The following is a 13,636-nucleotide window of genomic DNA, read 5'->3' on the forward strand; positions in this document are numbered from 1 at the left end:
CTCAGTTTATTTTAACAAACTTTGTGAATTTTTCAAAAATTCGATTTAATTTCTTTAAAAAATACACTTTTTGAGGTTCCCGTGGCCGTAGAGGGCTGAAATTTTGGGAGGTAATAGAGGCCAATACCAAAAGAATTTTACCTTCTCCCTCACCCCGCCCCCCAGTACCGCCTTGGCCTGGTACTGGGGGGTCTACCCCTCCTTTTGTGATCAACTAGTCAAACCCTCAGTAATTTTCGAATTTCATTCAAAATTTGACTTCTTGGTGTTTTGATCTTTCGAGCTTTTGATTTTCAAACACAAGCATTATCCGCTACGCTATGTCGACTTGATGTGATATGACTTTTGCTTGTTTAAGAAATAGCCGCAACGCATTTCTATAGCAACATTGGATTAAAATTTCTGTTCGTTCATGCTTTGAACTCATTTCCATTTTGAACGCGCAAGTTTTACGTTGCTTTGATAATTTGTTCACGTGCGTCAATTGTTCTTTGATCATAATTAATGGTTCTTTGATTTGTTCGGAAATATACTGTTTCGGATTCTTCAAGAGGATGGGGTAAGTTTCAATTGCTTTAATTATAGGGTAGAATGGTATAGGGTAGATTGGTATAGGGTAGATTGGTATGTAGGATAGAATAGTATAGGGTAGATTAGCATAGGGTAGATTGGAATAGGGTAGAATGTCATGGAACCTCGAAAAGTACCCACCTAAATTTGAGTTGTTGGTTTCAATGAGTAGAACGGGTTGTGGTTAGCTCTGCTGCATAAGCTGGTAAGACTAAGATTTCTTTCTCAAAAAGTTATGACCCTCGGAAAAGCATATCTGATTTTTTGACCGTTTTTTTGAAAATTTTTGTTTTTTCTCGAAAACTACCCTCCGAAATCTGAGATATTGGTTTCAATGGGTAGAACGAGTTGTGGAAAGCTTCCTGCTCAAACAATTTTGCCCAATTTTTTTACCCAAAAAGTTATGATCCTCGGAAAAGTCAATGTTTTGATTTCTTGTCCGTGTTTTGAAAATTTTTGACTTTTCTCGAAAACTAACCTCCAAAATCTGAGATATTGGTTTCAATAGGTAGAACGAGTTGTGGGCAGCTCTCCTGTGTAAACAATTTCGCCCCATTTTTTTACTCAAAAAGTTATGACTCTCGGAAAAGTCAATGTTTTGATTTCTTGTCCGTGTTTTGAAACTTTTCGACTTCTCGAAAACAAATCAATTTGATATCAACGGTTTATTCAAGGAAAGAAGTTGTGAGAAGCCTCCGTGAATACGCGTTAAAGTTTCAACAAAAAGTATTTTTCTGGGAAAGTTCTAAAATCACAAAAATGTTCATTCATTTTTTGATAGAGCAACAACTAAAGTTTGGGAGATTCCAAATTCTTAATTTGTTGAAATTACCTACTTCATCCCGCATCAGTACAAAAAATTCAAAAATTATCAAACAGGTACCTCCAGCTTTAGCTGGTCCTCTATTTTTTCACTCTAAATCAGGTATCACCGGGGCAGATTAAGTGCGATCGGGTGAACGTGCCCTAAAAAAATTTCCAAAGTCCTCTAAAACAGTCTTTGGTTTTTAGAATATTAACGCGGCGCTGAAAGCTTTTCTATAATGGGTCTCTATGATGTTTGGAGGGAGCTCGAAAGATCTTTCGGTCGACCTAAAAATTTCCTTAAAATTTTCGAGAAAAAGTGTTAGGAAATTTTTGTTTTAGAAATGGATTTTATATGAACCACTAATCCGCTCTAAATGATCTGTAAGAGTTTTTCTCGAAAATTGCAATGACATTTTTAGGTTGACCGAAAGATCCTTCGAGCTCTCCAACATAAGCGGTGCATCATTCGCTCGATATTAGCCATCGAATGTTTGTCAAAAACATTCTCCGAACATGCCGTATTTCATTCGGATTTTTTGTATTCTGGATATGATCTCCAGTAAGTGCTGCTCTTTTCTGTTAAAAACGTTTTCAACTGAGCAGAAAACACGCTCAGACTCATCAAAGCAGCTTCAGTGTGTTACTAGCTTTGTTGCTTTGTCGCTCGCTAGACAAGTCAATTAAGTCAATTACTTAAAAAAACTCAATATCACGCATGTCTAATAGAACAGAACGTTCGCGGAAGCTATCGACGTTTTTTCTCAAACGATCGTTGGATTATTCGGTTGCACCACTAGAGCGGACAATATAAGTGAGTCGTTCCTCATTTCGACGATTAACACGTCTTTTTACATTTGCCATCGCAAGTGTTATAATCGGGAACTAGTCTTTTTCTCGTAAACAACTTTTCTTTTATAAAGCTGTATGAAATTGAACTAGCTTCTCGTTGAATCTCAACATTTCAACTAATTTGTCTGGAGGTAACGCGGTTGCCTTTTCACTTTACTGTAATTTGTAAATTTACTACTCCTATATTTTACTTTTTTTCCTTGAAAGCTTTTTCGGCCAGACTGGTTTGAATATCAATAGTCTTTTGTTATATCGGCATAGTCGCATAATTTTTTATCGTTTAAAGGGCAAAATAGTATTTAGTTTTTTTAATTTTTCTGGTCATTTGTGTTGTATTAGTTCAAAGTCTTAAAACTTGATCGCTCATAAAATTTTCTTGACAACTTCTTATGGCGTTTTTTTCCGCTCAATGGGATTATACCGAGGTATTGTCAGTTTAATGGCAGCTCGGTAAATAATAAAAGCTTATTTAAAGCCGGTGTTTCTGTTTCCTGGTTGTTTTTCTGAAAATGATTTTTTCACTTTTTCGAGAAGACATTTCCAATTTGTCATTTTTTCAGCATATGTTATTTCCGTCTCATTTTCCATTCTTTAGCTAGTATTGCTACGCCGGCGTTGTTTTGTAAATAATATCGTACTTAATGATTAGCAACTGGCAATGTGTTAGCATAACGGTCGAGGAAGGAAACTGTTTTTCCTAATGAATTTTGATTAAAAATGGTAATCTAAGACAAATCAATTTTTCCAAATAAATGAATTTGATAAAGAAAAAATTCTTAAATGCCTCAGCTTTTGTTTTAGGGTTGCATTACTTATCTCGTTTTTATATCCATGGCAAAATAATTTTATCAATCGGTAACTAGACTTTTTTCCCGTAAACAACTTTTCTTACAAATTTTCAAGTTGTTGAAGACATTTGGGGTCTTTTTTTTTTGCTATATTCTTCATCAGATCAACTCCACTTAATTGGTTATAGTTTTGGCTATTGAGTTCCAAATTTGCTTAGCAGTTGCATAATTTCACTTGCGAGAGCAAGCGACTTAAATCGGAGATTAGAATTTTTCCCGGTAAACAACTTTTAAATTTCTGCGGACATGCTTGATTCTGACATGGTAAAAGGCTGACATGTTTAATTGCTTCAAAATTCAATTTAAGCTATTTTTTTAGTTTATGCGGGTAGTAGTTACGTATTCAAATATAATTATCGAAAAAATTTTGATTTTTTTTGGATGCGGTTTGCGTCCTAATTTCTGTCGCCTGATTTTCCTTTTTTTCATATGAAATTTATTATCTGGTAAGCTTTTCAAGCGGTTCTTTTTCAAAGCTGGTTTTTTTTTTAATTTTTGATTCAAACAGTTTTTTAATACAATCGAAAGTTGCTCTGTAGTTTTTTAACTTTTCAACTGATTTTTAGTAATTGTTTTTTGATTTTTTTTTTCATTTAAACGGATTCGTCTTATGTTATATCGGCTTAGTCAACTTATGCTGCGTAGTTTAACGTGCGATTTTTTCCTGTTTCAGGAGAGATGGGTCGTAAAAATTTTGATGTTCGAAGTTTTATAGCTTTTATAGTTTTTTGTCTACAGTTTCCTTTCCGGCTTAACGAGGTTCAGCCTAATTTTTTTTGCCTTAGTTGACGCTCGGTTGTTTATTCATGATGCTTGTTAAGGCTGTTTATTAACATCGTGCGAGACAAAGGTATCAATTTTCAGCCTACTTTTTTTTGAAAAATATACACTTCCGCCTGAAACTTTGAGTGGTGATCAAGTTATTTATTCTCGATATATTTGTGCTTTTATACTTCACAGCAAAAAATGACGCGTTCAATCACATCATGTGAAAGTGCACTGAAAACAAAAATTTTAAAATGTGTGTCTGCGCGCTTGATGTTTTGTGTGAAGGGAGAAGGGAGTAGTCAGACGCCAAATTTTGTTCCGATAAAAGAGTTTTTGTATCAAACTAAATAAATATATGAATCTAATTCAATTAAGTTTCAAAATTGAGTTCCAGGTCTGGCTGCGTTTGAGCACTGGAAGTGGTATCTCCTCTTTGGCTCTTTAATGATTTCCTCTTTTTCATCAATGGGAGGGAAGGTGATGTTTTTGAACCCCTGGGTCCGTTTTGTCTTTTCAACATGGTACCTGGAAACGGCTAAATAATTTAGTTGGCCTGCTTTTTGTTTTTAGCTCATTGCTATTATTTTCAAAAAATTTAGAGATTTTTTTCATACTGCTTTTGGTTTCTTTGAGCCCTAATAGCTTATGCGGAATATTCCATAAATCTAGAGCGGAATGTTCCAGAAATGCAAAAAGTTTATTATAGCTATTGATTCGACTGATCTTAAAAAATTCGGTTCTATATTTTTATTTTTAAAGCGAAGCCTATTTTGTGAGGTAATTTGATGGTTATTTGGAAGTATTCGTTTGAAAATAAAAAGTCAAGCTTGGCATCCTACTGACCAGCAATGGATTAATGGAGGGATCCGATGCCCCTCCTCAGAGATTCAACTTCCTGGCCAACCAAATGATCCCCCTTTATTACTTATTTTACAACATCTAATATCCGCAGACCCTGCCTTAAATTGTTTCAAAGGCGACTTCGGCGCCCGCGCGCTTATATACTAATTTTCAGACGACACTTTTGGACTGTTTTTTCGAAAATTCACCTGCGACAGCAAATTTTAGAACAATAGGGTCTTCCCATAAAACTTCCCTGAAGCGCGATAAACTAATTAGCAAAACGAAAAAAGAATGACCTAAAATGGACATATAACCTACGCACGTTCAATTCGTTCAACGTTTACCTTCGTTCCTTGAGGTAGTTGACAGATTTAGTCTGATGTGCCTCTGGTTCCACTGCTACTCGTTGTTTAACAGGGAAGAAGTCATCGGGCAGAAGGAATGTCCGATCAAGAACAAATCCATCCCCATCCTCCAATGAAAGTTAAAATGCATCTTATGTTATAAAATCCTTTAAGGTATTAAGACCCTATTTGACCTATTAAATATGCCTTCGAGTCTTCTATGTAAATGAAATGATAAAGTTATTTAAATCGGGTTGCTTTCGGGAGGATCCGGATAACGTAAACCGGATAATTGTCATCAAAGATTATTTTGCTTGCGATTTGCAGTCGTAATCAAATGGGAAACGACTTCTTTTTCAAGAAACAAAATCGTGAACAGAAAATTTTTGCATCTTCGCCATTGCGATAAGAATTTTTCCCGTAATTTACTTCAAGAATTGCCGAACTTAGAAATGGAAAGTTACTCATCTCATTTACGGTGCTGATTTAAATTGTCCGGACACAGCGCATAAACGTGAAGTTAAAAATGTGCTTTTCTCACATTGGGTTGACATAAGGAAAAAAATGATGCAGTCATAAGCTTGTGTGATAGTATGAAATCATTTTTTTCCTACCTAAGTCGCAAATATTAATGCGACGCAAATATTGTTGCGACAAAATGTGATTAATTTGATCAATAACCAGCTTTTAAGTACAGCCGATGCTAAGGATATTAACACAGACTATTATATTACAAATAGCTCTTAGCTTCAAGGTATTATGGATCTGTAGCGTAGAGGTAGGAATGAGACCAGCAACAAAATGGGAGGGTTCGAAACTGGGCAGGGTCGGATGTTTTTAATAAACTTTTTCGTATTTTAGTTAAAATGCGTTCGCTCTATTAATTGAAGCTTGTTAGTTGGATTCTTTTTTCAAATTGACTGGTGATCGAATTTTAGCTTTTTTAATAAAAGAAAACAAGTTACAAAACCTAAATGAGCCTTCAATTCGTTTCTTGACGTTTAATCACTGAATCATTAGGTCATCTCTGTTATTTCGTCAACAACAGTCACTTTTTGGTGATCGAAATTGAATTTTGAATTATTTTTTTTAAATTAGTTTTTTTTTAAATTTTATTATTAATTTATTAATTTACCAGTCGGCATTTTACATAATCCGCTTTTCAAAATTTCTATTCGCTATGATTGGTGCAAAAAGTTTCGGCTTTAAGGTTGTTTGATTAGTAAAAAATTAGTGTGAGTTACTCCGTTTGGGGAGAAATAAACATCATTCAAGACAACTCGAAAAAATTCGTTTTATTTTTTTTCTACCTAAGTCATTTTTTACCTACCTAAGTCGCAAATATTAATGCGACGCAAATATTGTTGCGACAAAATGTGATTAATTTGATCAATAACCAGCTATTAAGTACAGCCGATGCTAAGGATATTAACACAGACTATTATATTACAAATAGCTCTTAGCTTCAAGGTATTATGGATCTGTAGCGTAGAGGTAGGAATGAGACCAGCAACAAAATGGGAGGCTTCGAAACTGGGCAGGGTCGGATGTTTTTAATAAACTTTTTCGTATTTTAGTTAAAATGCGTTCGCTCTATAAATTGAGGCTTGTTATTTGGATTCTTTTTTTCAAATTGACTGGTGATCGAATTTTAGCTTTTTTAACAAAAGAAAACAAGTTACAAAACCTAAATGAGCCTTCACTTCGTTTCTTGACGTTTAATCACTGAATCATTAGGTCATCTCTGTTATTTCGTCAACAACAGTCATTTTTTGGTGATCGAAATTGAATTTTGAATTATTATTTTTTTTAAATTAGTTTTTTTTTAATTTTATTATTAATTTATTAATTTACCAGTCGGCATTTTACATAATCCGCTTTTCAAAATTTTTATTCGCTATATTTGGTGCAAAAAGTTTCGGCTTTAAGGTTGTTTGATTAGTAAAAAATTAGTGAGTTACTCCGTTTGGGGAGAAATAAACATCATTCAAGACAACTCGAAAAAATTCGTTTTATTTTTTTTTCGAACTCTTCTTTTCTTATTTTCTGTCGGCTAGCTCCGCTTCGTTTCCCCATGAGTAAATATTATTGGGTTTTGATTTTTGAACATCTCTAATTGCGATCATCTGCTTAAATACTCCTACATTATGTGACGTTTTTATCACGATTTTTGGTTTTGTTAAAATTTTCGGAAAGGTAGTTTATAGAATATGCATTTTACTAGCTTTTTCGATTGCTCTCTGCATCTTGTTGGGGAACCTGACTGGGTGAGGAGGAAGGTCTTCGTACAGTCGCTGGTACATACTCGCCACCTGACAACAACACAAAGATTATCTAGATACTTTTGACGTCTTATGCTACCAAGTTAAATTATTTTTCGCTTTTGTGATAACATGGGTCCTATGGTTATATACTAAAAGTCTTTCTGTTTTTGCAAGGGGAGCTTGTGTTATAGAAGGAAAAAAAACTGGAATCAAATATGCACTTTTTTGTCTGCAGCTTTTTTGTACAGTTAGTATTTCACGATTGTAAACAGCATGAGATATCGACTACATTCGTTTGAGCCCATTTGTGTTTTAAGCAGGCGCGTTTATCCAGGTTCTCATTCGCTGTGGTTGGTATTCAGCATTAAAATTAGAGTTCACTAATAGGTCGGGGAATGAGTCCGCATGGCGTTGGAGGTTCTTGTTTGAGGCGAAGGCATCTTAATAGCATCTTCGTTTGGCCGTTTATTGTCGGAGAGCGTAATTTGCTAGTCATTTAATTCAAGGAAGTTAAAGAGAATTTCAAAGAAGTCCTTTCGTCCAGATAGAAATTTGAGCGTGATCTAATTTAGAGATTTTAACGAAAATAACTAGACTTAAAAATGGAAATTTACTTGTCTATTAAATAATAAACTTGTTAAGCGTTTTGCTGAGGTTTTAGCACTGAAAGCGTAGTTTTGGGCAGCCAACTTTACCTAAAAACATATTGGAATAAACTGGAAGCAAGACAAAATGATGCCGTGCGCATAGCCACAGGATGCGTTGCCTGCACATTTCTTCGGTAGATGATCAGAGGTGTGAACCGCAATGCAGTCCAATAAAGGCTCACGTTATGTTATTGGCATCTTAGAATGCACTTCATATTAAACCACAAATCAGTCATCCATGCCAGGAACCAGTATTTGGATCAAAACGAGGGGACAGTAAAAGTTGGAAGAATAGACAGTATGAATAGGGAAGAACAAGTGAGACTGACGCAACTAAGAATCGGGCTTTGCTGTTCGTTGCGGCATTATATTTTATATTTGTCGCGGATCTTGTGTTGTGTTAGTTGCGGCATCATATTTGGTTTTTATCTTCAATTTTGTTCTCCCATCTAGTTTATGGAAAATTTGATTTTGCATTTGTACTAGGAGTGCATTTTTTGGGATTCCTAAGCCTGATTTTTTTTCAGTCCCTTAGGCTAATGGGTTATTTTTTATTTCTTTCTACAAATATTTAATATGCTATTAATATCCATTCAAAACAAACAAAGTTTATTTTCTGTTTTCTATTGTTAATAATAGTTTTATTGTGGTTCTATGCTAACTTCGCAGCGACCGGATTCTGTAAAGCATAAACTTAAAAAAATAGAATTGAAACTAAAGACTTCTAATATTTTTCAAATAAATAGTCTCAACGGTGCGATTCTGTTCCTAAAAACTCTTTGAACTATTCACCGAAGATTTCGAGAAGCCAGTTTTCTGAGAGGCTCTTCGTAATAGTTTGCGGCTAGAGGTTGTTTGTAGAACGCTGTCGTGCATTGAGCTTTGCGCTTGGATTTAAAAATTCGTTCAGGATTTGAAAACAAATCAAAACTACTATACCGGTTTTACTTCATTAAATGAGCCAATCTAACATCGTCCACTCCCCAAAAGAAATTTAAGAGGTAGCCGAATGATATTAGCTGGCTCTACGTTAGAAATTTTGGACAATCAGAATGTAGTTTTTTGCTAACAAATGTAGCCAGTTGCTGTACAAATTTCATTTTCAATTTTTTCTTCATAGTGGCTTTTGTCTCGTTTCTGGCTAGCTTGTCATTTTATTTTGTCCTGCATCGTGAATGGTCCGAAACTCCACTTCACCTCTATTAAATAAATAATTCTGATTGGCTAATTACCCTTGCGATAAGCCAGGTTATTACAATCGGGCCTAGATTTTTTCCCGTAAATAACTTTGTTCACAGGATCTCCAATTTCAGAGGCTCTCTACTTATAGAAGATCTCAGCGCTTTTAGGTTGCACTCTGAACAGCGCTATTAAGTAATTCTGTGTCTAGAACTGGCAAAAGTTTTCAGATTTAAATATATTTTTTATAGGCTTTATGGATTTTTTTATTTTTCTGGATCGTTTTTTTTTGGTGCATGTTTTGTGATTTATTTTTTCGGTCTTAAAGTGTGCGTTATTGCTATCAAGCATTTTAGCGCCATAAATATGTTTAGGCAATTTCATTTTAATCCATTCAAGGTGATGATGGCGCACAGAGGATTATTTAAATGTCAAAAGCTATTTGAAAAAAAAAAAACCATTCATTTCGAGAAATTTTTTCCCGCAATTTTGACTGTTTAGTCTACAAAGGTATTTGGTAAATGATGCAAAAGATTCAAGGTTCTTGTGGTTTTTGATTAAAATTTTTTGAAATGTTTTTTGTTCTTTTGTTTTTTCATTTTTAATTTTTCCTATTCGGGTGTCTTTTTTGTTACCTATTTTTTGTTGTGATTCAGCTCTCTTACCCTTGCGTATTAACTTCGTATTTGATAAAATTGATATAATTAAGTCCTTTAGGTAGCAATTATTTTTCATGTTTTTATAGGATTTGTGGAAAATCTTCTCTGTGGCAATGGGTTGTAAATTTTGTATTTAAATTTTCATTTTCCAATTTTGTTATTTTATTTTGGTTTTAGTTTATTGCAAGCCTTTGATATTTCCCTTTGATATCAACCCGTATGTTCCTAATGGTCATGCGGTTTTTTGATTCCAAGACTTTTATTTAAGTTTCTAAGTAAATTTTGGAATTTTTGGATAATGATTTTTTCTCATTTTCATCTGTTAGTTATGAGAAGGAAATGAATGTTGTTTGTTGCGCATGAATCTGAATCTTTCTTATCTTATAGGATTTTTTTTGAAATGTTAATTACAAAAAGAATTTTTCAGCCGACGATTTCCTCAACAAATTTATTTGTATCACTGTGTATAGAGAAGAGAGGCTTCGCTTTTGTGTATAACTTTCTGTCACTCGGTTCTACTGTCATTATATTTTCCCGCTTTGCGCCGTTTCACCCGATATTTTCAGCTTGTGAATAGCCCTGACTCCAATTTTTCTAGAACTTTCCTTGTGCGTAATTAATATTACGTAATTTGTCAAAAATGTAACCTGAGGTGGTTTCTCTCCCAAGTGGTACTTGACTAGTGAGTCCATGTGCACTTTATTTGCATGTGCCTCCTCCAATATCTGCGTCTTCTTCTTCACCAACTCCAAATCAGACTGCCACTCCAGTGTCCGTGTGGGTGGTGGCTGCTCCCACCAAGAGTGTCTCCGGTACACCTGTGAGAAGAGTGGTGGACTGTTTTATTCTACTGTTTCTCTCACCGAATGAGCTTAAATTAATCATTCAATATGCTCAATGTGTCAAATTAATTGTTAACTTGATCTAATATCTCGATTATATATCTAAATGCGGGCTTCACTATCTCGCCATTGTTAAGCTTTTTCAACGTTTTATTTTTGCATGTTAAACGAAAGAATTTTTGCACGTTTAAGCTATATCGTATATTGAATGGTTAAGATTTTTTTCCAATTTTGCATTTTAATTCAGTGTTTATATCACCACTTTAAAATCAGCAACCGAATAGGGGGATGCTGTCAGGGCTGTCAATTATGAATGCCCAAGTTTTTTTAGTTTACGAGATACGACGATTTTCAATGGTTTTTCAGAAAATTTCCAGAAAACTCAAATTAAAAAGTAATTCATTAAATTTGAAAATCGCAACCCTAGTGGGGTGCTGTCAAAATACTCTGAAGGATTGCGATTCTTTCCCCAAATATGACGGCTTAAAACCTTGTAGATTTCGAGATCTGAACTGTTTTATGATTTATTTTCTTAATTTCAAAACTTAACTAAAAAAACAGGGTTTGAAATTCCCAACATTGTAGCTGGGCTCTGTGAGGGTACTGTCATACCCTGAGGTATGCTCAATGTTAATATGGAATCCGAACGGATTGGCGAGCTAATTGTGAGTGAGGCTGAGGACATGTATGAGACAACTGGTTGTACACTCTTTCTTCATCTTCTAACGATATAATCTAAACTCTTCGTTAGGTTTACCTTCGAGGTCAAAAACACAGTGAGCTTAACAATATTATATGTTTATATATAGGACTTTGCCAATCGGGCCGGATGACAATCATCCTCGCGAAAATAATAAATATATAAACAAAAATTAGAGTTTTAGGTCCCCTTAGGACCGGAGTTTTTACGTCCCCCTAGAACGGAACTGAGTTTCTGACATAATTTCGTTGTCATTTGGTCTTCTTTGTTTTGTTTCTCCTGATGTTCCTCGAAATCATCTTTCATTCTTCCACTTTTTGTAATTTCATTGCGGTTAATACTTCTAGATTCGTAGATTTCGCCGGGCTTTCTGTAGGGGATACTAGCTCGACTATCTCCGTAGTATCTGTTTTGTCTTTCGGTCGTATCGCATCTGAGAATTTTACGCAGGCTTGGTATTCGTGAAAACCCATTTCTGAAATTAAGCTTTTCAGGCTTGGCTTTTGATCTGGTGTTGAAGTTACGTGACCGCTTGTAGTTCTGTCTGTGGGCGATTCTATTGAAAATTTCTTTGGTGATTGCAGCATGTCCTCTACTGCATTTATGGGAATTGGCTTTCTCAAAGCGCCGGCAAGAGTTGACTGTCTGGCCCGGCCTGATACTCGTGTCGGTTGTTGTTTTTGTTTTAACACTATTTGGTGTTTTCTTCTTGTTTATCCTTTTGGTGACGGCGCTATATTTTCTGACGTAGTTGATCCCGAATCGTTTGATGATAAAGATGTGGCACTCTCTTTCCGTCTCGTTTTCGATTGGAACTCCATCCCTCTTGTTGGTGTTCTTGGTGCCGGTCGTCCCCCATTTCTTTCCCCGGTTGCTTTCCGTTTGGATGGACTGTTCTGTTGTTCTTTACGTGTCAGCTTCACAGGTTATCCTGACGCGTCCTCTTTGAACCTGGGTGTCGTGGTGCACTTGGGTTCTCTATATCTAAAAAACGTAAACAAGGTCCTGTTCTCCGGGCGGATTTATATGCCACATAATCACTGAGTGTTGAGGGACGACATGGACCGTATATTAGAGGGTTAGGTACAAATGCAAAACCACTGTTTCTTAATAACCGTGGTTCTTTCCCCTTCGTTTAGACCCACGCTGTATGTGGCGTGTGATTTAGTATTCTCCCATCGATTGTTTTGTATTTTTCAAATGTTTTTGGGTCTTTCACATTCTTGGCCAGTCTAACTGTCTTTCTTGCTACTTGTTCGATTTTCTTTTTTATTTTTGTCAGTTTGTTGGTGTATCCCTTTATACCTTAGATTTAACTTTTCCTTTTCTAACGCTAATGCTCTTCTAGTTTTCACACCTGTGCTAGTTTGTGGACGATTGTCTACTGTTCCAGGATCCTTGGGAATGATGGGCTCAGGTATCTTGTTTGATGTTGACTTCATCCTCGGACCATCTCTGTAGATCGTGCATAATTTCCGCCGGAATTGGAGGATGAATCAGATTTTTCCAATCTAAACAAGCGTGCTTAGCGTTTTCCCAATTCAAATTACTAGGTGAACTATTTTTTGTTATGTTTGAAAGTGGTGTGTTAGCTTTCCTGCCCATATGTGCTTCGAAAGGTGTGATTTTTGTCACTCCGTGTGGAGTTATCCGTAGTGTTCTAATGATTTCTGCCACGCTTGATGCAATTTTAAGCGGTTTATTATTTGGATCACATTTTATGACTACGAGTCGCCGTTTGAGTGTTTGTATCAGTCGTTCTACGACGCCTATGGATCTATGATCATCAACCGGGGCCAACAGAAGTTTTATGTTGTTTGATTTGCAAAATAGTTGAAATTGGTAAGCGCGAAATGTTTGAGCTTGATCACACCTTATCCTGCGGGGTACCCCATTATTAGAAATGTATCGTTATATAAATTTTAATGCAACATCTGCTGTCGTGTTTGAAACTACCTTAGCCGTTGGGAATTTTGACCACTTGTCTACTGCCGCTAAAATGTACGCGTCTTTATTTAACTCGTCTGGGAGCGGTCCCGCAAAATCCAGCTGGACCTCTTCGTTAGGTTTAACTACTGGTTGCATTTGGAATGAATGTTGTTTGCCAACAATTGGTTTTAAGTTTTTACCTTGTGTACATTGACGACATTCTTGTGCCATTTGTACGATTGTCCTGTGTATATGCGGGAACCAGATGTTTTGCCAAAGATCCAGCATGGCCGCAGATCCAAGATGGGCGAGGTGCAAACTTTCCAGCACTGTTTGAGTTATACGTTCGTCAATGAGTAGACAATCGTCTTTCACGTGTAATCGGTT

The sequence above is a fragment of the Symsagittifera roscoffensis genome, chromosome 2 (genome assembly GCF_963678635.1).
Source record: "Symsagittifera roscoffensis chromosome 2, txSymRosc1.1, whole genome shotgun sequence".
Classification (NCBI taxonomy): domain Eukaryota; kingdom Metazoa; phylum Xenacoelomorpha; order Acoela; family Convolutidae; genus Symsagittifera; species Symsagittifera roscoffensis.